At 35.8% G+C, this 27,961-nt stretch overlaps 1 protein-coding gene across 2 annotated transcripts in view; it reads right to left on the bottom strand.

The window, feature by feature from the left end:
- Egfr (epidermal growth factor receptor) overlaps window positions 1–27,961 on the bottom strand; it is a 147,873-nt gene that overhangs the window by 63,246 nt on the left and 56,666 nt on the right. The window contains exon 1 of one of the 2 annotated variants that reach the window (XM_083039085.1): window positions 16,365–16,786. The exons of the other annotated variant lie outside the window; for it this stretch is intronic. The gene's annotated coding sequence lies outside the window, so the exon portion shown is untranslated. Of the gene's footprint in view, window positions 1–16,364; window positions 16,787–27,961 lie in introns of those variants that run through there. 2 annotated transcript variants of the gene reach the window in all.

The raw sequence follows: 27,961 nt of genomic DNA on the forward strand, positions 1-27,961 counted from the left end.
TATAATTAAATAATGCAGTAATCTTTTATAAAATACTAGTAGATTTTTTCTATGGTATTTTTTATAAAGATACAAGAGATGTAATCAACACTTCTTGTAAATGATAAATGATGCATGCCGGATTCACAATCGTGTAAATTTAATTCGAGTGAACCCGACCTGCATCCAACTCGACTACAACAGGGACACATATTATGGATTTCAATTTGGTTCATAGTGCGGGATGCTGGTTTCAGCAGGTGCCAGACCGTGCCCTTTCGATTGCTTTATAACGCGGAGCGATCCTCGAGTGCAGCCATCTCGAGTGCCACCCTCAGCCACCCTATGTCGACGGGATTCATTGTTCCCCTCAAGTGGCTTCGACTATTCTTGCGATATTGTATTAGCATCGACCGATCATATTTTTGCGAAAACTATTTTAGTGAATACACGGATTTAACTACGTTAATATGTGCAACAATTCAGGAACAATAGACCAAAATTTTGGTGCCTGAGAAGCCGAATTCTTTAGAAATAAAAGTTAAAACGTCGTTAGGATCATAGTCGCTCCCTACTGTGAGGGTGGATGGAATACTCGTAGGATCTATTTTCAAACTCTGTAGGTGGTTCAGCTATAAAAGATCGTTTCCCTCCTTTGTATTCATTTCTGATACTTAACAATTTTTATTATAAAATAATAGTATATAATATAAATAAAAATTATATATATAATTTTCTAAATCACTTTTAAAATATAATAATATAGAAGGATTAAATATTTATTATATGAGTTTTTAAATTGTGTATTTATTTTTCCGCAAAAACTTTTTTTTTCATTTAGTTTAAATTATATTAATTTTATTTTAAAAAGCAAATATTGTGCATAATATCAAAATAATTAAATCAAATTTTATGTTTGGTTTAGTATTTGATAATTGACATTTCTGTGTGTAAAACATTTAAAATAAAATACGGAAGAGACAATTATATATTTTTGAAAATAGATGGTTACGTGCGCGGAGAATCAACAGGTGTTTATATGCGTGGATAATCAACAGGTGGTATATGAACTAGATTTAATCACTTATTTTCCTCTTTTATATAATCATCATTATTTATTTTGTTCTATTTCCCATCCCTTTTCGTTCTCATTCTCTTTTTTTATACCTGAGTTTCTCGCTTCCCCATTGCACATACTTTTTTAGGACAAAATTTTTTGAAGGAATTATATTGTTTAATGATGGGATTTCTGTTAAAGCTTTATCTGACCGATAAAATATATCTGTGTTTTCCCATGTCACAAAGATTGTATATAATATGAAAAAACGGTGTTGTGTCAGTACGATATGTATCAAAAGCCATAAAACATGAAAAATTTATTTCTTTCATTCAATATAACCCGTAGAATATAAGAAAGAATAACTTTGTAAAAAATATATATATTATAAGAATAGTTACAACCTCTTCATATTAATTTTATTATATAATTTTGTATAACATTTAATTTGTAAAAAATAAAAATGAATCTTTAGTTATACGTATATAAGGAAATGTTGCATTTTTTTGTCATTAAAATTTGCCGTTACTAATTCTCGAAGAATGGCGCCAGACTTGTCAAATCACCGACGAGACATCCCTATTGTTCCCTTGAAGAGGTTTCGCTATCCATGCAGTATTGTTTAGCATCGTTCAAACATACCATCGTATATTGATACCTGGCTCTGTTGGCGTAGGAACGCTTCAAAATTTCGGTATCGACAAAATCAATCTTTTCTTTTAGAAGTATGCCGAAATATCATTAGGTCCTTTGACGCTCTTCACCGTGAAGATCGATGGAATATTAAAAAAATTTATTTCCAACGATTGACCGCGGAAAAAAGAAATTTTTTTTGAAAGGGCAAATTAACTAGACGCACGTCAAGTAAAATTAGGTCCGAGCTCGTATCTCGCGTTTTGACGTGTGATTTACGGGCGGCCTTATTCGCATCTAGTTCTGTTTTGCGAAACTCAACGAAGGAACGCCATATACTCTCGCATACCTATTACAATCATGAGGAATTTCGCATCGTCGTGCGCAAATTAGATAAAAGCGGCACGATTGCTCCTTTCTAGAATTTTGAAAGATAATAATCGAAAGAAATCGCGAGTCGTCAAATGATTTGAATATAAACTTTCAAAGAATAAATAAGAATTTAGCAATTATTAAAAATATAATCGGTCATAGACGTTTTGTAAAATATATGTATAGCGATAAAAAAAATGTTGCACTGGAAAAATAGTATAAAATTTTCAAAGATAGATATTTTATATAACAATATAGTTCATTTTTTTATCTTATAATACTCATAAACAGAATTGCAAAATCTTACATCTTTATGCACGACGAGATAGGAGAGACAAATCGTGTATCGATTGGACGCTTTGTTTCAAGAACGGCAGGTAGAGCTTATATCCGCGTCCTTTATAGATCAAGTCTGTGGTATCTTTCAGACTGATCCATTGTTGAGCCACGAGAGCGTGGCACGAGAACACGAAGAGTGGCAAAAGTGCCCTCAAGGCATCTCGCACCGCGGCTCTCTCATCTGCCTGATGCAGGTAACTTTCCCTATGGGACTTAGGCGCTGGGTACACCATGAGCACATAGAGCGGCTAAAATACTGCCCAGAAGAGAATACCGGTTCAGAGAGCAATGGCGCCGCTACCTGAGGGCATCGCGTTCGAAAAAAACTCTTTGCATCGTTGAATTTAGAATCTGGATTCGTACTGTGTTGCTTTTAAGCAAAGAAAAAAGTAAAGAGTTTATGAAGCAATGTCTCATTACACTTAAATGTTTGCACGGTAATGGCGAGTGCAGTTGCTGCAATGGCATGAAATGCTTTTCAATTCTCTAAAAGTTTTCTAACTTTTTCTGTTTTCGTGTAAAGTGTACTTTTCTGTTCAATAAAATAAAATACTACAAAGGGATTTAAATCCTGAATTTTTTAATCTAAAGAAAAATATAAATAGCGTTATATATTTTTATTAAAAATTTAAAAAAATATAATCTATATATGTTATATATTTAATATGTATATATTAATTGATATAAGCCAAATCTACTTCTGTAAAATTGTTAACAGGTATATGCTTCTGCACGATATTCTCATATTATTGAAAAGTAGTTAAATTCTATTAAATACAAGCCTAATTTTTATGAGAAAACAAAATTAAAAATTGTTCTTGGATCAGAATTTTGTCAAAAGTTTATTTCTTCATCAGCTTTAAAAAAAAAGAGAAAGAGAGAAAGTTGTCATCTTATTATCATGTCTATCATTAAAAATTTTTCAATAATGTAAATTTCGAAAATTTGTCAGATGTACCGAAATTCCATGACAAATGCAGTTCTGAAAACTCGTTAATAATAACCCTGAGTAAAATTATTTATTTAGTCCATTTGCACGTTGGGGCTCATATGGAGAGGAGGAATGAGAGGCTCTTCTCTCTTTCTCTCTCTCTGCATGAGGCTCCTGAGATAATGAATCCCTCGTATACATTCGTAAGTTACAGGCCTTCGACCAAATATATCGTGCCAGCTACAGGCTTGTGCAAAAGATGCGCCGCGAGGATAACGCGAGGTTCATCGTCTTCTCAACCCTTTTCGTCCTTCTTGTGGACAATCTTTCTTGTTTTCGCCCTCCCTTGCTCGCGAGAAAGATTTCGACAATATGGAATGCGCAGAATGAAAATTTTCTGTAACTCGGCCAACCCTAGTATTCCTCTCGAAATCATTCCGATTTCACCGACAGATCCTACGATTAACTAGAAATCAGTATACTGGCATACTTCGGCACTATTGATGTTAGCCGCTAATCTCTAAAGTCATTTCTTCGCTAATAAAAATATAAAACTCCAGCTATCATACATAGAAATGCTCATAAAATTTCATCAATGAGATTAAACTTGGATACGTTAGCTTTATTTAATTAATAGATCAAAAATTTTAATCATAAGTATCTTGTTATAATCATAACTTTAGTAAAAATAACGATTAATCTTATTCTCTTGTGTATAATAAAATATTTCTATTTTAATTATTAGTTTTTTTTAATTTCATCAACTAATATTAAATAGAAACCAATTAATTTATAATGTTGCGTTAAAAATAGAAATGATCAAAAATTGTCAGCGTGTGTCAATGAATTAAAAAAGTTTAAGAAGCCACTTAACGTTATCTTCTTTGAGAAAGATTGCCGAAACCGCTATATCAATATATCTTTTTTGCAACATCAGGCTAATTTCTTAACATATGCTCTGACATACGACACAGTATCATAAAGTGCGATTTTTTGCCGCGAAGTCCACAAGGTTTTAAAGTCAGCGAGGAAGCTATTTTCGATCGATAACTACATTGTCAGAAACGAGCCGACTTCGAAATTTTTTGGATATTAACCAGAGTCAAGATGCTATCATCAGTACGTCAGGCGATTTATTCTTCTCAACTAAAAAATATTAAATTTTTATTCGGCGCTATTATATTGATAAATCTAGCAGCAAATTCGTAAATTCATGATAATTTTTTTTTAAGAATTAATTATGTTCAAGGATGCAAATTTTTAGCTAGATACAAAAAAAATTTATTGAATTTAGTTATTTCAAAATTATAAGTAAAAATTCCCCCAAAATTTCTACTTTTTGAGGACGGTTTAATAAAAAAATTTTTCTTATACAGGGTCTATGGCTATTTTTATCATTTCTTGGGAATAATAAGTATAATTTTATATATAGGCCAGATAATTAAGATACTTAATTTTTATATTGTAGATAATAGTTATTCTAGACAATAAACTGATTAAATAACTTTGAATATCAAATTGATTTTCAAATAGCTATACAAAAAAAATTAGAAATAAAAATTTTTATAGATTCAGATATCGATATACGTATGAACATTAATCTATCATTTAGTTGCAGTTTTTAATGCATCTTATAAAAAGAAACGCATTCGATTGGAATGCTATAAATAATTTCTTTTTCTCCAAGATCCGACTTAATACGCCGAACTTCGAGACAGGTGAACAACCCTGAGACATGTATTCGTCCGAGAGGAGTTTAGATCGCGCGTGCCACAGCACGTCCGCCATGTTTTCCCTCGTCGCAGCAGCTGACTTTTCAGGAACGTCACACTCCAGATCCTCGAAGACTCTCGGCACTTTGTACCGACGAAGAGAGGAACGGAGAGTAACATCACCTTCGCGTGTTTACTTCTCCTGTAACCGGTTTTCTCCCTTCCTTCCACCCTCCTTCGCCCCCGCTGGACCGATGTATTACCTCTGTCTCTTTTCCTTCAGTGTTCAGCTTCACGCTCGTGTATGGAAGGAATCTCTCTTCTCTTTCTCTACATCGCTCCTTCATCCTATCTTCTCTTTCATCAGAGAGTCTACGATCTTCTCCTTCCTCCTTCTCTCAGGCCTGTCTTTCGCTTATCGTCTCGTTTCGTTCTCCTCTCGGCACCGCGGTATTCAAATGACCTCGGATGATGAATAAGGCCGTCTCTCTCGTGCCATCGGTCCGCTACGGGTAATTGCTGCCATTTCTATCCTTATCTGCGCCCGCGGTGCGTATGGTTCTCCGCACGCACGCACGCACGCACGTACTCATGGCATGCACGTATGCATTCGCACATTGGTTACCTCCCTACGTTTCTCCTCCGTTTTCTTTCATCTGCGCGTGTGGTAAGTATCTTGGTACCTCGTGGCTCTTATCTCTGGGAATTTTGTAAAGAGGGCATGGATAAATCTTGCGAGAACGCAGGGCTCTCCTCGTCTGCCTCGTTCTCTCTCAAAATGCACTCCAGGGCTCTTTTCGGGCATCGGAGGTGCGAAGAAACCGAGAAGTCGACCTCGCAAATTATCTTCGGCATCGGGATACAGCACGTTCAAAATTCGATCACAGAAAAGCAAAATGCGTTCTTCGAAACTTTCTTCAAGTATTTGTCAATTAGCACGCTTTCCCAAATAAAATTTGATTTTTCTAAATATCATTTTCACATATAATTTTAAAATAAAATTATTTTTATGCATAACTCATTGCAAGCTCTGCGTCTTTTTTTCTCACAATGTAGATTTTTATCAGAAGGTTGATCAAATGTCATATGTCGTTTCCCTATTATTTGCATTTTTAAGAACAACGCTGTAGATTGTCGGGTTACTACGAGCGCCAATATCGTCGTGGTGTATCGGTATTTCTAACTTGCATTCCCACGCCGCGAATTGTACGAGTGCAACGGATGGCCCGCCAACTTGGCTCAGCATTCACGATTGCGATGTACCTCTGTATTGTGCATGCTGGCGAATTGCTGAGGTTTCGCGGGGTCTGCCCCGCGAATGAATTTCTAATCAGTAGTAACTCGCGAGTTTGTGCAGACTCGATGTATCGTGCATTAAGCGGAACATGAAGGCGTTCTTTGCCAATCTATCATAGGATATCAAAGGAATTTTACGCCCAATTGATAGTAATTACAATAGAATGTCTACTTACAATAGAAGAAGGTGTAATATATTGTCGATTGTGCCATCATATTTAATAAGATAAAGAAAGATTTTTGTGATTAACGTTATAAACATTAGAAACAATGTAAAATTTTTTATATGACAGATGATTAAAATTTTATAATGTAAATTAATTTTCTAATGGTATTACTACTTTAACTGCGATAATAAAAATTTAATTACAATATTCATTTAGATCTGAGCTATATAAAATGTGCGTAAAGATTTGGTTTATATAACCAGATTTAACAGAATAATTATAATGAAAGAGATAAAAAGTGCGAGCACTGTAAAATTATAATTACAATAATAAATCCTCGCTGATAATGCTCAATAAAACAATATAGTATTTAACAAAGCTATATAAGTTTAGGATCAACCTGTACATGCACGAGTAGCTACAGGGCGAACAGCGATCGTACCCATAAAGTTCTCGTGATTCCTTCGTGCACGGCATGTTGAATAACGGCGACTATTAGTGCCCTGTCGGTCATTATATAAATTGTCTTGAATACGGTATAGCATTTTAATATATTTGCGGACGTGAAAGATCAAATTTTGAACCAAGCTTTTTCCAATCGTTCTTGGAGCAATAATTACCCCAGCAAGTTTCAAATATAAATAATACAGTTTTATTGCATAATTATTTAATTTTAAAGTGCAAGTTGTTTAAAAAAATATCAAAAATACAGTTTTATAATAATAGAATCTTTGATGAAAGCTAGACACGGATTTTCTCTCTGATAATTAGTTCTATCAATTATCGCGATTATTTTAATTTATGTAAATTAACTCCGAATGAACTCAAAACTTAATATTATAATGGAACACTTTGGTAAGACTTCGGTTTTAAATTCTAGTATTAAGACACGGTTGTACGGAATGATTCTGTGCCAGTTTTGGATACGCATCATTAGAGTGACTTCTACGGTAGTCGAAGCGCTTCATACGTTGTGTCACGGCCGCGTGAATTTTGTCGTTGCTACCGTAGTTGCAACTAACGGTTCTACTCAAGCTGACGGACATGATAAAAGACAGAGACTTGCCACGACGCGACGAGATTCGCTATTATGTCAGGATTCGCTGACTCAACGAGCGAGAGGTGCCCCCAGCCAGCCGAGCGGTGTCTGTCTAGTCGAGATCGCCCACACTCGGGCCAGGGTACGGGATTCTGTGGTCCCTGCATAGGCGTACAATCGTGACGGGGAAACGCGTTGGATTAGGCAACACTCTCGCCATTTTACAATTGTCCCTGCCACATGTGGCACCCATTCTCACCGTGTGCGCGCGATTTCAACATATCTCTTTACTACCGACGTCTCGCACGATTAATCATTAATGGAGGATGAAGGAGATGAAAAGGGGGAGGGGGTTATGAAATCGGAATTCGACTTTAATGAAACTGACAAATGTTCCTGGCGATCCCAGCCGATATATCAGACGAGCGCCGAACAAAATTTATAGCGCGCAATTGCAGGAAAAATTTTGTGAAATGGGAGTGTCTAAGAATACATTACTATGCTAGTTATACTCTTTGTTTAATAGGACCAATGTGGTTATTTATTGCTACACTAATTGCTAATTTGATAATTTGAACTGTTGCATGTGAGCCGCACCCAACGTAATTAACCCGCTCTACCTTCATAAGATTGTGATAATTCAATAAGGTATGATTATACGTCATAAATAGACGTGATGTAATACTATTAATACGCGGTCTTTCTTTTATCGTGACATATATTTTACGATATAATTGTGCGTAAATTAATTAATTAATTCTTAAAATAATAATGTACGTCAATGTTCATATTCTATAAAAGCTTCATATGTGTATTTTTCATATACATGCGTTGAAAGTGACAGTTTTTGGTGCAGCATAACGAATTTATCTCGACTATCACTACCAATTTATAGTTCGTGCACTATTTCATCGGATGCTTCGTCTTCCATGCGGAGAGATTTCCGCATTCCACGTAACAATATGATCATCGACAATAATTTTCTCGCGGAAGCATCAAGCGGCGCGAATAAAATTCCTGACGGAGGGCTCTCGTAAAGATTGACCTCTCAGAATCAGCGACACCATAAAGCAGGGGCACGCCGTGCTATGTCGATATCGGTCCTCTTTCCTGCCCCCCTAAACCCCTTGGTGTTTACGTTTTACACACCCGTGCACATACCCCAGGCGAAAGTGTGCACACCCATACGACCGCAACGATATGTCGTGTGTGTGTGTGTGTGTGTGTGTGTGTGTGTGTGTGAATGTGTGAAGCGGCGACGGCGTTGCACGCATGTGGAACGGGCAAATATATATGGAGAACGATAGGCGATATAAAGTGGTAATGTCGCGAGCACCGTGAAACATAGCTGATTGGGCGGGTTTAGCCGTGCCTTATCGCCGGTTGCTTGCCGTATATCCACCGGATAAAACACGTCGCATATATAGGGTGATCAAGGTGACGGTCCTCTGTCTCATATAATATGTATATTACTCCTTTGATCGCGATTTTTCCTTTCGTTATGTAAAATATTATGTGAGGGTTTCATGTGGCGGGAAAGTTTTGCAACTATCCTAACTACATGTCTTCTAAACAGAATATGCGTTAAGATGGAGACAGATGTGGGGCAATATAAAGTATTATGTTATATATTTTTTAAATAAAAGAAACAATCTGCCAAACAACTTAGTTAATTATGAAAATTATATACTACATTTTATCGACTCAAGAATTTAATTGAAAAAGAAAATGTAAGAACATATGATAATAATTTATTTCTTCGTATACGTAAAATGCAGTACTTATTAAACATGAATATATAAAGAAAATTAGCAATTTGATAACATTTTTTAAAAAATACAAGATAATGTAGAGAAATCTACACTTGTATAAAATTTCTATCAAATTTGGTAAAATGTCTCACAATGTCAAATTGCTGAGCACATTTTGATATTAATTATTTGATATTTTAATAAGTCTTTTGCATTATAAATTAGTCTATCATCCATCTATTTATAATATATTTTATTTCAAGTTATTTATATCACAATACTGTTTACTATCATTTCACTTACTGCAGAGAAACGTTTTACTACAGACCTTAGATCACCCGATATATATGCTCGTGCGCGACCGTATATATGCGATTACACGACATACATCCTCTCCATCATTCTTGCTGCGGTTTTTTTCCTTCATCGTTTTCCCTCGCGAGTCTATCCGCAAAGTTAGCCTGCATGCAACTTCATTGCCGTTGCAGTTCATGAAACGAATATCTCGCACGCGCTATCTCGTAAAGAAGAAGGAATGGATTGCAAAAACTGACCATAGGCGTCAATAGAATTCTTCTTCAGAACTTATTCAGAACTAGAATTCTCTTTTAATATTTATCTGATTTAACTTGAACGCCATAGAAAACTGCGTTGATAATAGAAACTGTACGAGTTCTACAAATTCAATTTTTTATTTAAAAATTTAAAGAAGCTCCGACGCACGTATCTCTTACGAGATATGTTCATGTAGCCGCCTATGAATGGTGGTCCATCGTGGATGGATTATGGGCTTACGCGAGAAAATGTCTATCATGATGAGTATGAGCGGCACGAAACAAAATTGGAAGGAGAGGTAAGAGAGCGCAAAGATATGAAGAGCTCTCCACGCTATGGTTTATGGGTATGGTGAAATTATAGAGAGATGACAAATGTTCGATACTCTGTTTTTCTTCGACTCGACGACGTTCGTGCAGTGCGTATCAATATTTGATCGTGATAAAATTCGTCGAGATAACATGACGACGGAGCTGGTTTAATCACAGACGCAATCCTGTCCAACTTGGTGACACTTAAAGTACAGATCGAACGATTTCTTTCACGGCGACGAGACGATTTATTTCGGCTGCCTCTCCCTTAAAACGATATCGAATCATGGTTTGCGCTTGATTAATGTTTGACTTATAATCAGACATGTCGTGTGATAGAAAATTCATAAAAGTCCATAATACATATGTGACATTTAAAAGAAATTTAAGACACTAAAATGTTTTTGTAAAATATTTTAAGATATTTTAAAAATATTTTTATCATGTGTCTAGAATATTATTAAGAGACAATCATTAAGACACAAATTACTGCAATTAAACAATAATAAATAAAATACATTTCCATCGTTCTATCTAAATCACAGAATTTATACATTAAATATATTTTTTAAATATATAATATTTACACTACTTATAATTATTATTAAGATACGGAAATTTTTATAATTTTAAGAGACAATAAGACTTCATAAACGGTATTAAAATATCGATTCATATTTTAATCGTTTACGTGCATTGTTGCTTAATTAAAACCTAACAATTCTAATTATGTCATTAATTCTATTTTAGAAATTATAAAGCGCTAGAAAATTCATGAGATTAATAAGATTTATCTCGTTTTGTTAGAATTATTAATTTAATACCATGTACCTATATATCGATTTTATTTTTTCCTAATTATGACGACAATTTGTGAAAACATGTGCAAGTGTCTATTATGTATAACACTTTGCACTTTGCCAGAATAATGTTGTAGTATACCTGATGATAACGTTACTGCGTGCAATTCGATTATCTGCAACAGTCATTGCATTCGTATCGAGTATTGCGCGGTTCTTGTTGGACGGCGTTTTATCTCGCGGACGTTATCAATATTTCCCGCCATATGTTCAAGTCAAATATTGCAAATCGTTGTTCCTTCCTGATAGCGTATGCCTGCTCCCGTTTGCCATTGGTGCTATACTTTTCTACGTTTAGTAAACTGAATACTATAAACAAACTTGATCAAATACACTGCTCTCTCGAATGCGATTAAACGAATGTGGAGTTATATCGATTTTTCCTCAAGAGACTTGTATTTTTCACACCAATTATACAAACATTACTTAAAAATTTCCAAATATTTCATTCCAATCATTTTTCATTATTTAATCGTTCATTTAATATCAATATTAATTTAATTAATAAATGAATCGTATTTCGATCTATACGTGATATTTGCAAGACTGCCGTATTCCTTCATATACAATATAATTCTTTGCATATTTAGTATATTTGATAATTAATAAGTTATGCATAAACGCACGTTTTTGACGCAGAGGCATTTCATATGTGATTGCTGATTGAATTACTATCAATATCGGGGACTTTAATGAGCAGCACGTCGAAGCTGCGATGATAAAAGACTCCCAGCAAATGGCATCCGGCACGGAGGAGAAATTCGAAAAATACGGATGCAGACCGTAACCACAGAAGTGGAATGTCAATATATAACTACTGTCATACCTATACGTTGTAGAAATAATACCGATTGCTTTACGACTCGCGCGACGTATCAGGACCAGGTTATATAGCCCGATCCCTATAACAGTGGAGGTCGTCATGCGCGCGAGGAAATGACTGCGACCCGTCGAATATGTACGTATGTATATATATGCATATGCATATCTATGTGCCGTGCCAGATGGAAAAAACAAACATTCCGTGATCGCTTAACCATGGCTGTCCACGGTGACTTTCGTTGAGTCTCCATTGCACAAGAGAAAGAGAGAGAGAGAGTCACGTGTTCAAATATTATATAAGTCCTCTCGTAAACATGGAGGGTGGTCGATATGCGCGACAAATTGGACCAAAGAACGATATAACTCGCGATGAATATATACTTCTCATTTCGATTCGCTAATATCCCGCTCTAACGAGATACTGCATATCTATTTTAATGTAATTATATACAGATCGTTAAGTATAACACACCTATGGATGTAATGACAGTTGTCACGTGAATTCGCGTCGAAATTAAAACGAAAGATGTGTCACATGATTGAATGGCTCTCATTTCACGAGACGGTTCTCCAGCATCGTTATTATCTCAATGAAGCGCTTTTATTTACAATTTGTTTAGCTTGCTAATAGTAACCGCGGACGCGGCGAGGAAAGAGGCTGATGGCGCACGCAAAGCGTGTGTAATCTACTTGCGGTTGCGGCGACACGTGAGACTTATGTGAACGCGATGTTGGACCGTTCGTAGATTTCGTGGAATTTGTAATATAAACTGCTCAATACTGCCATTTCTTTGAAATGTTAATTATGTGTCAACTAAACAGAGAGAGAGAGAGAGAGAGAGAGAGAGAGAGAGAGAGAGAGAGAGAGAGAGACGGGCGTTCGAAATGTGATTAAAATTTTTCGTGCAGCATATATTTTTAATTCGTGTAATTTGCAATTTTTTAATTAGACACGCAAATATTTTTGTGCATAAAATGGATCGAAAATGAAAGCAGGAAGCTTAAATAAATTTAAATGTCAAGGTATAGGGTAACTAATATGCGCAATCAATACTGCTTTTAATTTTTTTGATCACTGTAATTGCTAATTTTTTCTGCAACATATAAGTTGGAATTTTTTAAATTAAAACACGCAATATTTACATTTTTGTGCATAAAATAAATAAAAACAGGAAGCTAATTTAAATGTTTGAATATAGTGTAATCAATACTGCTTTTAATTTTTTTTGATAATTTATAATTGCTAATTTTTCCTGCAACATACACTCTTAATTCGTATAATTTGCAAGTGTTTTAATTAGATACGCAAACATCTACCTTTTTGTGCATAAAATGGATAAAAGCAGAAAGCTAATTTAAATGTTTGAGTATAGTGTAATTAATATGCGCAATCAATACGGCTTTTAATTTTTTTGATCGCTGTAATTGCTAATTGCTTTTGACGTTTTATTAAATTTAGAGCAATATGGACATGGAGAACGTGCGTGTATTAGTTTTTACTGTCTACCCGTTTCTATATGCACCTACCAATATGTCTTATGCACATCCTACTTACGCAATCAGTTTAAGCGCGTTATCATTTCGTTCGTAGTCGAGACAGTACGAGAAGACTTTGCGCGTGCTGCCTACTTCAATCGTCGCAAGATTTGTAGCACGGGATCCGGTGTCTTTTGAATGCTGATTTGCATGACTGCATCAGTCTCGCGTTATTATCCTACCTATCGTGTTACGTATCCTTGCACACTGAAGTTACCTACGCCATGCGCGACATATAGAGATCTCTGACCAAACATTAAAATTGCAAATTCTGTACAAGAGTGATGAGAGATCGTGTCGGCTTCGTATTGCTCGTCTTACTTTGCTTTATTTATCATTTGTTATGAAGAGCTTGGATGCAAAATAATGAAACGTGACACTTTTAATGCCTACGACTGTCTTGATGGCAAACAGTACCAGAAGAAGGCAAACATGATGTTTTGCCTTTGGATAGTGTAAAGCATGTGCTGTTTTTTCTACGTTGCATTAACTTGAATATCTGCCAGTATTGTGTTTATGAGATGTATTGAAGTTATAAAAATATAAAAATTTTGTAACTGATAAATTTCGTAAATATTGATATTGATTTCGTAGTATCTTATTTTTATTTTGTTATCTGTGTAAATAAGATTTTTGAAAGATAATTGTTTCCTTTGTCAATATTATATGGGAATTTATATTTTTTATGATTTAATGTTAGATATCTTAATGATACTTCCAATAGAATTTAACATATTTCACTTAAATCAAACAAAACTATTTTTATTCTAGAGTCTAGAGTCTAGAACATTAAAAAATATATATATGTTTCTTAATGCTTTTGTTCTTAATGTATTGGCATATACAATGTATAATATTCATTTTCCAATATTTTTAATATTTCATATTTTTATAATTATATCCTAAATATAAATTCTATGAAAATAAAGTTCATTTTTAAAATTAATTATATTAAAAAAGGTTTTAAATTGTCCAAGAAATTTTCCATTAAGCGTTAATGTGGCACTGATGAAATACTGTATGACAACTATAACAGCATTCTCGAAGTAGCGCGCGAACGCGAGTAACAGAGATCTATCTCGATGAATGTATTGTATCGCGGAAGACAGAATCATAAGGGATATTTCGCGCTTAACGTGTCGTTTCGTTCCTAGCAAGGACGCCTCTTTTTCTCAGCTTCTTCTTTCGAAGAAACGCAATGCGTGCTCGAAACTATCCGCGCTTTCGCACGTCGCACGTCTGTCAGAGAGGTCTGTTTCCAGGCCGCCTTTTAGCGGTCGACGGCTAATCTTCGCGCTTCGCAGCCCGCGGAGACTTCGACAGTCGGCAGCATTGTTAGCTCTTTGGCACGACGATAATTACCGAGCTCTCTATAACGGTTCGCGGTAAGAGGCTAAGCGCTATCGCACCTAGCAAGGATTTCAGCGCCTTTCTTCCGTTTCGAGCCAATCTCGCGCGCGCTGCCGTTCTCGATAAATGTTCCTCTTATTCTTTCGCGATTCTCCACCTTTCCTCTCCGTCTCTCCACGTGTTTCACCTGTTTTAAGTGTGTCTAGTTTGCGTGTCGATTCGCACCTTCATCGACAACCTTCCCGGAAAGCAGTGAGACCATCGGTCAGCCGGTACCGAACGGACAAGGACATTGGACGTTCAAGGAAGAGGAATGACCTCGATTTATTACATTCGGCATTCGACGATACTTCTAAGCGGTACTTTTTTTTGTAACTAAGAGCTAGCACTCGGAAGCAAAATCGATGACGACTTATGACGACGAGCTCCAAAACGGATTTTCAAATAATGAAAAGAGAGATGCCTTCTAATCTTTTAAAATGCCTCGTATTCGGTCAAATAAGAAATAGAATAAAAGTGCCATTATATTATAATGTCTTTAAAATATTAATTTCTTAAGAGAAATAAACAAATTATATACACATAAAAATTGTATTGTGAATAATTATTATTTAAAATGCATAGAGAATATGATATTTTTCACCTCACATTTAATAGTTGTAAGAATTTTGAAAATGTCACTCTCAAGACCGAGTAAACTAACAATGAGTTATAACTAGACGTGTATTACACCGTTCGTAAGTTATTACATAATCAAGATAAGAATATGCAACACGACAGGTTAGCGGGAGCGCACCACTGTTCCCTCGAGCAATCGAGATCTAGCTTAAATTATTGGTGCATTCAAAGCTTATCGAGTAACCGCACGCTGGCGCAATAAATTATCATTCGTTATTATAGGCCGTTAATTATGACACCGCTGCGGGTGCTGCGGTTTCGCTTTCTTGGCGCGCGTCGAGGGGAAGACGCGGATCTAGATCCGATATAGAGTGCGAATTAGAGTGGATCCTTCGTACCCCGTAGGGGTGCGCGTCACGAAATGAATGTCTGATGGGGGTTTCGGACCAGACTTGATCTCTCTCGCGGATAGTAACGATTATTCCCAGTCGGGACTATCATTCCGCCCTATCGAACAGCGGCGAGACAAGAAGACGGAGGTGCCTGAAGGAACGAGAAGTAACGAAGCTTGCAACAACTGGCCATTACTGTTCGTCTGAATCATTAGCGAACGAGCGAGCTTTGGAGCCGGTGAACGGCAATAAAACAGCACCTGATCGGTATCCATCATTTATTATCCGCCATGAGATATATTAACGCGAATATGTAGATTTGCGAAACGTCTTAAATAAAGAGGACGATGTCACTGATATTTCACAAATTTAATTTTTTGTGATAGAAATATTAGAGAATATTTTAAAATAATTACTTTGTTTAATAAAATAAATTCTTCAGATGCCTGTCTAAAATTGGAAGATTTCTTTGGAAACTTTTTTTCAGTTTCTTACAATCTTCAATAAATGCATAAGCACGTAAGATATAAAATTACCCCAATTAAGCAAAAAAATTATTACAACATATCGCCTTAAAATTAATTTCTAAAATTTTCACCTAATTGCGCTATACATTTTTATAAATGTTAGGAAAAAGTACTCACCAGCCGGCTATTTATTCATGGCTGCATAAGCACCAATCATGTAACTCGAACGTGTCTCCTGTCCAGTGTCTCTCTGTGGCACCAATCCTGCGAATAAATTACATCTCTGCCACGCATGATATGCACAGGACCTACAGGCGGCGGACGTGTGTCGCGAGTTAAGTGCTCCAAATTGTTCCTCCGGGGTGACATTAAGCTCGTCAAAAGCGATAGCGAGATATCGACTGTAACGTATGCCATATTATCTTTACGACAGATCTTGCAACGCGACACACAAACGCAACAAACGAGAAATACGACAGTAAATTACGCTAGCGACAATCCGACGCATTTCACGATTTGATATAGATACAACATTAAGATGTGACATATTTTAAAATAATGATTTGACTATTTTCTCGCAAGATAACATTGCAAAACCTTATTCATCTCAAATTTAAAATATCTGCATTGTATGCAAATTTTCTTTTTAAGAATATATAAATTATATTATCTTAATATATCGCTACTAATATTATCTGAAGATCACAGTTAATATATTAATAATTGTTGGGGCAATGAGACATCAAACTTAAATAGGAGCCTTATTCTTCTGTTAAATATATTAATTACAAAAAATTGAATAACAAGGTTTAAAATAAAATATTGAAGAAATACTAATTTATATTCAATATTGAGACAAATGCGTATCGATTTACATGCAATTATGCGTGGCAGAGATCTTCGTTCTTTTTTCCATAAAGAAATCTGTAAACAATCTAAAAATTTAATACACATTCAAATATATATCGCTTCCCTTTAGCTAGTCTAACTGTTATAGAAGGAATTTTTGAGTTCACCGAGGAAGATACTTTCGCATTAAAAGAATGCAATAAAAAAATTAATTTGAAATATCCATAATTATAGTCCCATTGATCCTCCCTCAAAGAGCATGGTTAATGGTTATAATATTTATTTCGCGCTCGTTCGGTCGAAAATTATTATTTGATCTGCGATTTTAACCGCGGTACTCTTGCTGCGCCTGCGTCGGCGCAATATAAAAATTGCTGTTGCTTTAATTAAGACAAGAACTCGTCGTGAAGCGAGCGCAGAATCCTCATTGCCGAGTACGCATAACAAGTCGATATATTTCCTTCCATTATTCTTTTTTTCCATTCCAAAGAATCTTGGATATTTCTGTGCGCGGAGCCGGTATGCGATCTCGGAGGTATAAACAGGATTCTCGGATAAAACGAAAATTTCTCTCTTCTATGCCGTCTTTTTCCCTCTTCCTTTTCTTGTTGGAAAACGAAAGAGGAACAGGAGGGAGAACTCCTGCAGCACATCTGCTAGGTACCACGATAATTATTTACATCAGATAGAATCTTGACTGGGACTCCGCGGCGGGAAACAAAAGAATCCGCCATTGGCAAGGATGCTAACTAGGCAACAGGAGGAAGAGGAGAAAGATTCTCAAAGGGATGCTGCGCAGCTTCCCCGTGTTCCACTCTCCTTTTCTTACCGACGACAGCTAGCCATATTCCCGGCGAGAATCTCGGACGGAGGGTCGAGATGAGGTCCTGAGAATTCGTCCTTTCATGGGACGGATCGTTTATCAGGAATATTTTGAGGAAGGATCGTGAAACGCACACTTTAAGATTTATCTCTCTTCGGTATCCTCCTCCGTGAACTCGATCGGGGATCGTATTTTAAATTACTTCACCTTGAATGACTAACATAAGAGATTGTAACATCTTAAGTAACATATATATGTTATAACTCAAGGTTATTTAAACCTTGAAATATTTGAAAAAAAAAAATAAAGCATAGTTAATTATTGCAACACTTACAATATATTTAAAAATAGTATAAAAATTTGAAAAAAATAATATTATAGAATGCATTATGCATTACATATTATGCATACATGGTTAAATATCTGAAAATGATTATTTAATATGATTATTGCAATTATATACAATTGAAAATATTTTCTTGCGAGCATCAGTGAATATCATTGGCGTTCCTTCGTGGAAGGAACCTTGCTCCGAGGATTAATGAAGAATTATTCTCCGAGGAGAACGAGCGCTTTGTGCACGTTTGCGTGGTGCGTAAACTTCGTTCGCAGGGTCGGCGTGTGCGTGGATTGGCCATAAAGCCGTCGCCGGATAGACCCGTAGATAAATAAAATACTCATGAGACTGTGAGTCGTTGTAAACAATGTTGCTACGAGTGAGCTTGATAATTGAGGCGGTTGTTCGCCGAATCGTAAATTCCAAGTGGTCCTACGAAGGACTCTCGTTGTAAAAATGGCGTCTGCGGTATAAATAATTTCGAACTATGTAAGGAATTGAGTATCCATGCCGTAACGTTTCGTCACGTTTACGTTGACGTCGCGCGATAATAACGAAAATCGCCGTGAAATTGTATATTTTCCGCTCGAAATCCTTGAATTAATCGAATCAATGATCAGCTGTATTATTATATCAGGTATTTTCTTGAAAGATTTTCCTAAAAAAATCTAGATACTTTGTTTTTTCTTCTTATTGACAATATTTTAGTGATTTCAATATAAATTTTATTAACATTTTATGCTCCGAATTTTTTTAAATACTAAATCATATGAGAGAAAAACAGTTGCATGGATGGCGAAATAATGTTTTTAAATAACGTCTGAATAATATCACGGTCGACTATTTTCGTCCGGCTAATTTTTTCCCAAAAATTCTCGAGTAAAAGCGGTCTCCTATCGGTGAATAATCCGCTTTTATGAATATTTAATGTTATACACGGATTCTGAAAAATCCCATGATACACGTTCATATAACCAGATTATATTCTAGAAAATCCAGTATTACCAGTAGCACTGGTTCGGCGCCACATTCGATTATAAATATCAAAGTTGGTACCGATGTTTATATAACACTTGTAATCTCTTAATTGCTGTAAAACTAATGATCCGATCGCATAAAATGGTTTATTCCGCTTGAGAAACGAAAGTAAAAGTTACAATAAATAATCTCTTTAATTTATTTCATAATCAACGCGTAAAATAAAAATATGTTTAATCTTTTCGGAGCAGAACCGCACAGAGATTGTCTTTGAAAGCGCTTTAAAAAAATCGATAACAACAACGATCTAAGAAATTAATTCTTCGTTCTTGAAACAAAGAACGGTAGTTCTCGCTGCGGCGAGTCCCGAGTTGTAAAACAACTTGTAAAACGCGTGGCTAAGATGCGTCCTGTCAGCCCGGGTTTTGCGACCCGGGTCCTAATCTGCTTGGCAAATCTATCGGCTTGCTGTACCGGAAAAAAAAAGAAAGATAAAAGAAAGATAACGACAGATTATACTTCGCGATGGGAGCAATAAATAAACAGAGGTGCGCGCCTGCCCGCCAAGCATTGGACAATTCTGCATTTACATAAGTGCCAATCGTTGTATCACGCAGAGCATATATGTATTATCGTATATATACGCGTTAGATACTGTGCTAGATTTATCAGATGCCATTCTAAAAAATAATCCGACTCACAGCTCGTATTAAAATAAATATATCAATCGCGCAATTTGCTGCAATTTTATTTATTAGATTCTTGATAGCATTTGAAAGACAGCTTGAAAATTTGAATCGCTTTGAGTTAAAAAAATTTATTTTTATTTCGATTTATTTAATTTCTGTTTGGTGTAATTAAAAATTATTATTTTAATATAATTATCTCATTGAATAATGTAGACTCAATAATAATCATAAAAACTATTTGAAATATTTATATATACTAAATGTGTGAATTACATAAATAACTATATGGCTATATAAAAGTATAAGTATGATATTTTCTACTGAGTAGGGGAAAAAAGGGAAAAATTTTTCCTAGAAAAAGATATCCGTCAGCAACAAAGACTTATAAATTGCATCGGAAGATATTTATAGAGCGTGAGTTTCTCTATTTTCGGCAGATTTAGTCGAGATAGAGTTCACCAACGAGGGCTTGTGTCAATCTCAATCTAACACGTGTATCCATCAGTTAATCTATCCTCCCGATCTAACAATCTCTCAGCACACCCAAGAAAATTGTTGTGCTTGCACTCTCTCGCGTCGTGGCACTGTACCTATATAGTGTTGCCACCCTCTTCCCCGAAAACTGACCACCAACTGTTATATTTTTAGCCAACATTTTTTTGGGGCCCTCGACCGCCCCCTTGACCGCTAACGAACCTTTTGATGGTTATCTGTCGAGGCGGGTGCATTATTGTCCCTGAGGTCGGCCCAGGTAGAATTTGACCTACGAACTTACCTGAAATAGAGAAAAGGAAAAAAATTAGTATAAATAATTCACTGACGTATGCATTAAATTTAATCTAATTCATTATTATGAAAAGGAGAACAGTTGAAGAGAAAAGAGAGTGGATTCGATAATATTTAAAAATGAAATGCTACGATACTTCCGCAATAATTTACAGACGTTAGATTATTTATAGATGGTCGGATTTCTATTCTATTTAGAGCAACATATAGAAAAATAACACCATATTTTTATTTTATTTGATCATAATGGTCTATTATTCACTATCTTAATGAGATTGTCAGAAAAAAATGCGATTTAACATTCATATTAGCCATGTAATCTCGTAACAAGTTCATATTAGTTCCCGTCAGAAAGACCAGTCATCCTCTCAGATTAATAAAATAATTTATTGCACTTTCTCTCTCCCATGCCACCTACACTCGCATCGATGCAAGAATACGTCGTGTTCCTCCAAGGATTCAAGGAGTGCGAGACGCATTTGCATTCGTCGCTCGTGGCACGCATTTTTCGTTAAACGGTGCGCTTTTTAACAGCATCCGTTTTAGCACGTGAATTACGTTGTGGGATACATCTCCGACCGAGTCGCAGAATCGTATTTTTAAATGTTTAGGGAGATTTTAGAAGTACCCTGAAGGCATGTGGTATGGGGACGTTAACGGTAATCGGCGGCCGTAAGGACCTCCGGCGGTGCGCCTTTATCTCTTTCTCTTATATAGTCGAGAATAAAATATTCCATCGGGTTTGTTTCGGTCAGTGCCTCCTTCGACGTCCTTGCTATCTCTTCCCGCTAATGGATCCTGTCGATTTCTCGTATATGAGAGAAAGAGAGAGAAAGAGAGAGCTCATGCTTGCGCTCTCGTATCACAAGATGTACATAGTATACACAAAGTATTCGACAAACGATGTAGAAAATAATAATATTGGAGAATAATTTTTTGTCCAATTTGTGAGTGTGTGAAATCGATTTTTTCTTGGAAGAAATTTATTAAAAACTGAAGACAGGGATTTAATTTTTCTGTTCAATTTTTTATCGCAGAGTTTTAAAAAAAATGCATATATAAAAATAAGAAGATAATAATTAAATAACACTTGAAAAATGTCAACAGCATCGTTAGACAAGATAGCTTTATTTTCGTCCGATTTCTTGAATCCTCCAATATCAGTATCGATATCGGTTGACAATCGTAACAATCATCGAGGATATCGAGCTATTTCTTGTCTTTCTCGTAAAGAGCATCACCATTCTCTCCATTCTCTCTTGGAGTTTCTTTCTCTTTTGTAAAGTGCATCGGTCTTCGAGATCGAGATGCAGAGTTATAATTGCCTACTCGGCAAGTCCAACATTCCGCACGCGTTAAAGTTATCGCGGTTAAATCGCCGCATGCGCCATGACGCTGCTTTCTCTTATTCTTTCCTTTTCTTTATCTTCATCCTTTTCCTCTTCTTCTTCTTCTTCTTCTTCTTCTTCAATATCCTGCCCTATCGCGACCCTGGTCTCAGTGAAAAGGGAAGATATCAGGAGGATCTCAGAGAATTATCGGCACGGTTATCCTGCAGGAGTTTTAGTTCGGGACTACTTAACATTCGCGTTCGTGGCATTCAGTTATGTATTATACAATACAATAGCCATTCTGTAGACTTGCGAAAAGACGATTGTGGAGGAAATATTTTTGTTATTGCTGTATATTATATTGATTTATTGATTTAATTGATTTATATTTAATTTTGTACAGTTGTAAAATATGAAATTATAGTTTTAATATCTCTATTATTTTATAGAAAATTGCACTTATTTTATACATTAATATAATTTAATATTGAATTGTTTAATTAACTATATAATGTTTTCTTCCTGCGATTTTTGATATATAATACATATAAATATATATATTATAATACATAAAACATTAAGAAATTGCATTTATTGTGATGAAGATCAAAGGTAAAAGACTAAAAAACATTAAGTATTGTGTATTCTTCGACCTTTTTTCTTCGCGTTTAATCAGTCGCCTACATGTGGGCATTATCGATGTTTACATGGATCGTTTAGAGGCCACGTCGGTTCGTCTCTAATTAGAATAATTAACGAAGGTGCCTGACTACGGATGATCGTTTCTCGTCCATTATTCCACATCATTATATCATGCCATAACCCCCACTTTTTCGTAAACGCATGCGTTATCTTCTTTCGGATCGAGGGAAGACAAAAACGGCTTAAAGGTCTGCGGGAGGGCGAGAGCAAAAGGGAATCGATGTCGAGAGACGATTGGTGCCGCATTCTACCGTCATGTCACATGCAAATATATCTCGAGAAACTTTTAGTTTCAGGTGGCAGTTTCCCGTGTTATTTTATATATATTCCTGATACTGTTTCTTTACAAAGTAATTAATTTGAAATGCAAACCGATGCTTTTTGTATATTCTTCGCGAAAAAACGTCAGAAACAGCCATTTTTATTGATTATCGATGTTCATCTCCGAAATGCTGTATATATAATATATGTTAAGAGTCAATATTTACATAATGTGCTCGTGTTAATCGTGAGAATATAATTTTTTTTACTGATATAATGTAGAAAATATCAAAATATATATTATCGTTTACTATTTAAAAACATTTTATTATACCCTATTTGAATAATTATCTTGTAGCTTTGCCACATTTAGAATAATAAAAACTTGTCATACACAAACATTGAGTTAAATCTTTATGAATATGTTACATTGGAATGTAGAAAGAAATATTTCGTCAACAATTTTTCATCCTTTATATTATTATAATTTAGTGAAATTAATGTATTTGCATAATATAATGGACAATTAATATTTAAACATTAATTAAAATATGTCAAACAAAAAAAAAGTAAAAATAATTTATTAAAATTACAGAGACAATTGATAAATATTATCATTGCCGATGAATACTCCGTTTTGATAAAACAAAAATCAAAAGTGCTGCATTAATAATTGAAAATTAAAATTGATATTAATATTAAAATAAAATAAAATTAAATAAAATTAAAATTGTCTGACTTTAGACAATCTAGTAAGTACAGACACTCATTTGGTGATAAATGATCGATTCAAATCGTCCATGTCTAAATAAGCACTGCACTGTTTACTAAAATTCCTATCGCAAAAATTGTTTCGGTACAATATAAGGATTTTGCGATTCGTTCAGTTTTCTCACGGCAATTTTTCCCGTTCAATTAGACAGTTATATTATAAGTGGCGAACACACAAATACGTTAAGAACGTAAGTAAACCAGCGATCGTTACATGCCCTCCCTCGCGAATGAATCGACGTTTGATCGCGATAATAGTCTCGCAGTTAATATTCCCCGTGGACCATGCATCAGGTAGATACGATATCGGATGAGTCAGCCATTGTTGTCCTGAAAAGTACCGATCGACCTGCCCTTACTCGTGTCGGACCACCATCGGCCTTCGAAGATCGAACAAGAGATCGAACTTGAAGAAACGGCGCAGTAAAAGCCAATCTGGCACGGGGCGTGATAGCGATTTCCTCGCAGATCTCCGTCTTAGAAGCATAATCGATCCTACGAAGAGATACGATTGATGTATCGAAGCGATGACCTGGCTGAAATCCCTTAATGAATATGCGAAGCGCCGTAATTAAAACGCCCGTGCATTTAATCTCGCTCATTATTGCCGCCGAACACATTTGTAATGATCGACAGATTATTAATCAAATTATGCATTAAAATATTAAATAGTGCAAAACTTGCACCTAATTATACATTTTTCTCCTTATATTGGAAAATAAAAGAAATGATTAATTTAATTTTGCCGATTATGTACGAGTTGTGAAAATAAAAATCTGTGAAATAAAAATCTTGAAGATCTATGAACAATCAAATTTTACTTCCAGCTAAAAATCTATTACCTACATATCCTATACTAATGTAAGCGCGTTTTTTTTTAAATGAAAATTATATGTGAACGTTGATACATATCTAAAAAGTCAGATGCCAGGGAATAAACGCAATCACAGAAAATACAGGTTTATCGGTTTTTACCCTTCGATTGCCTTAAGATTTCGTGCACGAGCAATTAATGCTCGAGAGGTGTGTATAGGGGAGTGCATAAATAAGTCGCTATATATACACAGGTAATGCGGGATAGGCGGGTTACGTGACCTAGTAGCAATGTATCAATATATAGTCGGGGGACATACTGCGGGTTACTTCATCGCACAATGCGACAGTTATTTCTCATCTCGCTGATCCTTTCTCCTTTCCTCTCCTTTTTCCTCTCGCGTTCAACGTAATAGTTTAACAATGAATCTAAGCGACATTATGTGTACATACATACATCATGCATATGATACATGCTGGGAATATTATGCATGCAGATGATTTCTATTAAACAGAATAAATAAAATGATATTGTATTGTATTTTTTCATATTATTTCTTTTTTTATTTTATTATTTTATTAATTTTTTTATTTTTTAAGAATTGTAACTATTTTTTTGCCATATGTATGCATCAATGTAAGATTTATTTTGCTCTCCAGAACTTTCGCTAGTTATTTAACTTTCTCATTTCAATAAGAGCGCGGTTTTGCATTGTATTCCCGTAAAGCAATCGCATCCGCGAAGGAACAATGAATCGAGAAGCCATTTCGAACCGCGGTTCGACGTCTTCAAGTTTTCTCTTTCTCTCTCTCTCTTCCCGCGGAAAGATGCAGTTCTGAGAACAACAATGGAGCCGGCTCACCCGGTATAGCAGCTGCGGCTCGTGAGCGTCTCGGAGCAGCCTTGGAGCCGCGGTTATGATGTTCTTGTTATTAATTTGTTTTGCGCGCTACCCGCAACACGTCGTGCGGAAACCAGTTTCTTAAGACGTATAGGATTACCGTGCGGCACGACCTGAAGAACCTACCGACAGCTTTCGGACGAGTAACGCTACCATGGCGAAAGCTCGGACGGTTCTCCAGGCGGCTCGGAAATCTCGCTTATCCCTCTCAATCTGAAAACCAGTTTGGATTTTGGGAGACAAACCTTTGCCCACCAAGAGCATCTCCTTAAAGTATAGTTTTCCTCGAAAAAAAAAATTTGTATTACGATTAAAGGAACAAGTAGGCACAGATTGGATATATCATGATATATAATATATCGCTACACACGTTCAAGACTCTGCTTGCGTCAGTAATTCCCGAGAGATTGGCGAGTGGAGTAAACAGGCTTTGTCATTGAAATGTTATTAACAAACAGTGAAACAAGACACGTTCGTTTTTATTCCGAGAAAATACGCTTATTGTACTACTGTATACTATAAACAATTTTTTGGAAAAATATAAGAATATTCTCTTTAAAGAGTATTTAAATAATGCTCTCTTATAGTAATGTAAATTAAATATTACATATATATTATCCTGAAAACCTTTTAATTTTAAATCACTGATAATTTAAAATACCTTCATGTTTTGCAATTTTGTTTTCTTAAGCTTTAAGTTTTATCTATATTATTAAATTTATAATAATTATTTCGAGATTCTATAAATAACGTAACGGAAAAAATTCATACAAACGCGTATCCTTTTCATATATTCATCTGATTAAAACTTTTTTTTCAATCAATAAAATCTCTTCAAAAGTAGCGCTTAGAAAAAAAATGTCACATGAATCGCGCTTGAAAAATACCATGTAAATCGAGAAGAAACGTCATGCAATCGTATGACAAAATCCGCTGGAGAAAACGTCGTTTTACATAGGATTAGGTTTCGCTTTGTGGTGCGATGACTTTCGGTTCCTTAAAATAATACCGACGCGGTATTTCAAGCGCGGCTCATTGAGCTGGACCGAATCGAATCGACGAATGCGAGCGCCTAGAGAAAAAAATGGGCAAAGTGTAGCGCGCTCATGAATGTGGGCAGTTTTTGAGGACGGGATTCCCTCGAGACGCGATATAATGCACGTGAAAAGACCGCGGAAGAGATTGTCCTGACATAGGACGCACAATAGAATATGGAGCGTGTCGCGTAAGACGATCATGTTTGTGAGAGAGACTACATCCTCGAAAGACATAGCTATCATCTGTGTCGCGGCCGCGCTGTTCCCGTTATCTTTACTTATTCTACTTGCTCTCGGCGACCGGGCTGAGGGGAAAAAGACGAAAGGTTTCAGACACTACCAGGACTACGGAGAATATAAGCGTAGAGCGGCGACAAATACACGGTACTCTGGAAAGTCAAACATATGGCTAGAATTTCAATGAAAGAAGACTCGTAACCTTTGAAATAAAGGTCGTCACGAAGAGTACATTTAACAATGTCGTATTAAGCCACGTAAGTTATGTATAAAAGCATATAATAAATTAAAAATTTTTTCGAAAAAGTGATTCGATATATTTGTTTAAATAAAGTCAGAATTTTTCAGCATGAAAAATTCATGTAGGAAATCCTTACAAAAATCTAATAACGCGAATCTCTAGGTCGATCAGCTGTAAGATTTATTTAAATATATTATGTTACGATTTTATAACAATTTTATTCAATGCGAATCCCGTGATTTATATATACATATATTCATCAGTATTTACCCAAGTTACTTCAGTTGTTTATAAACGATTGATTTAGAATCTCATAATTAAATTTTTTCGTGGAAAGGAATCAAAGTCGAGGAAGTCTCGAGTGTTAACGCAGGTGCTAAAACAAGCGTTAAAATATATTTCGGGATACATGTTTTCGCGACATTTGCTGATCGATCGCGTATCCCGAATGTTCTCCGTCTTCGAGAGGCAGACTTCCATTCGCGGCGATTATAAAGACAAGCCTGGGACGCGCTCGCGCAAAAACCTTAAAAGGCTTAAAGACTAAAAATCTGGACTGTGATGCACGAGGATACCCCGTGTGTGCCGGTCTTTTAGCCATTATTTATGAATTTGGTGCGCCGAAAAAGGCTACGGTCGTCGTCGGATCGCGGCGAGCCAAGTGCGCTCTGCGGATTTCAAATCGATCCGCGAACAGGATAAAATATTTTATGGAGAACGAGCTTTAATGGCCCTCGCGTCGGACAGGCCTCCTTCACGTCTGCGTTGATTTGTAGTCAACATGAATGGCGGACCTTATCGATTGGTCCCGGAGTTTCTCACAGCCAGACCTTGGCAGATCGCGATATTGGTTTCGTCGGCCCTTCGGATTATTTGATGTATCAGAAATCATCTCTTATGCATTCGCAAAGGATTATTGGCAGTTATTAAAAAAAAATCTTAAATCGGCAAAAAGAATATAATCAAGCACAAGAATATTTCAGCTGTCATTTAATATCATTTTTACTGCTCGATAGG

Source organism: Prenolepis imparis, unplaced genomic scaffold (assembly GCF_030444845.1).
Source record: "Prenolepis imparis isolate NDT839.2.m4 unplaced genomic scaffold, iyPreImpa1.0 SCAF_5, whole genome shotgun sequence".
Classification (NCBI taxonomy): Eukaryota; Metazoa; Arthropoda; class Insecta; order Hymenoptera; family Formicidae; genus Prenolepis; species Prenolepis imparis.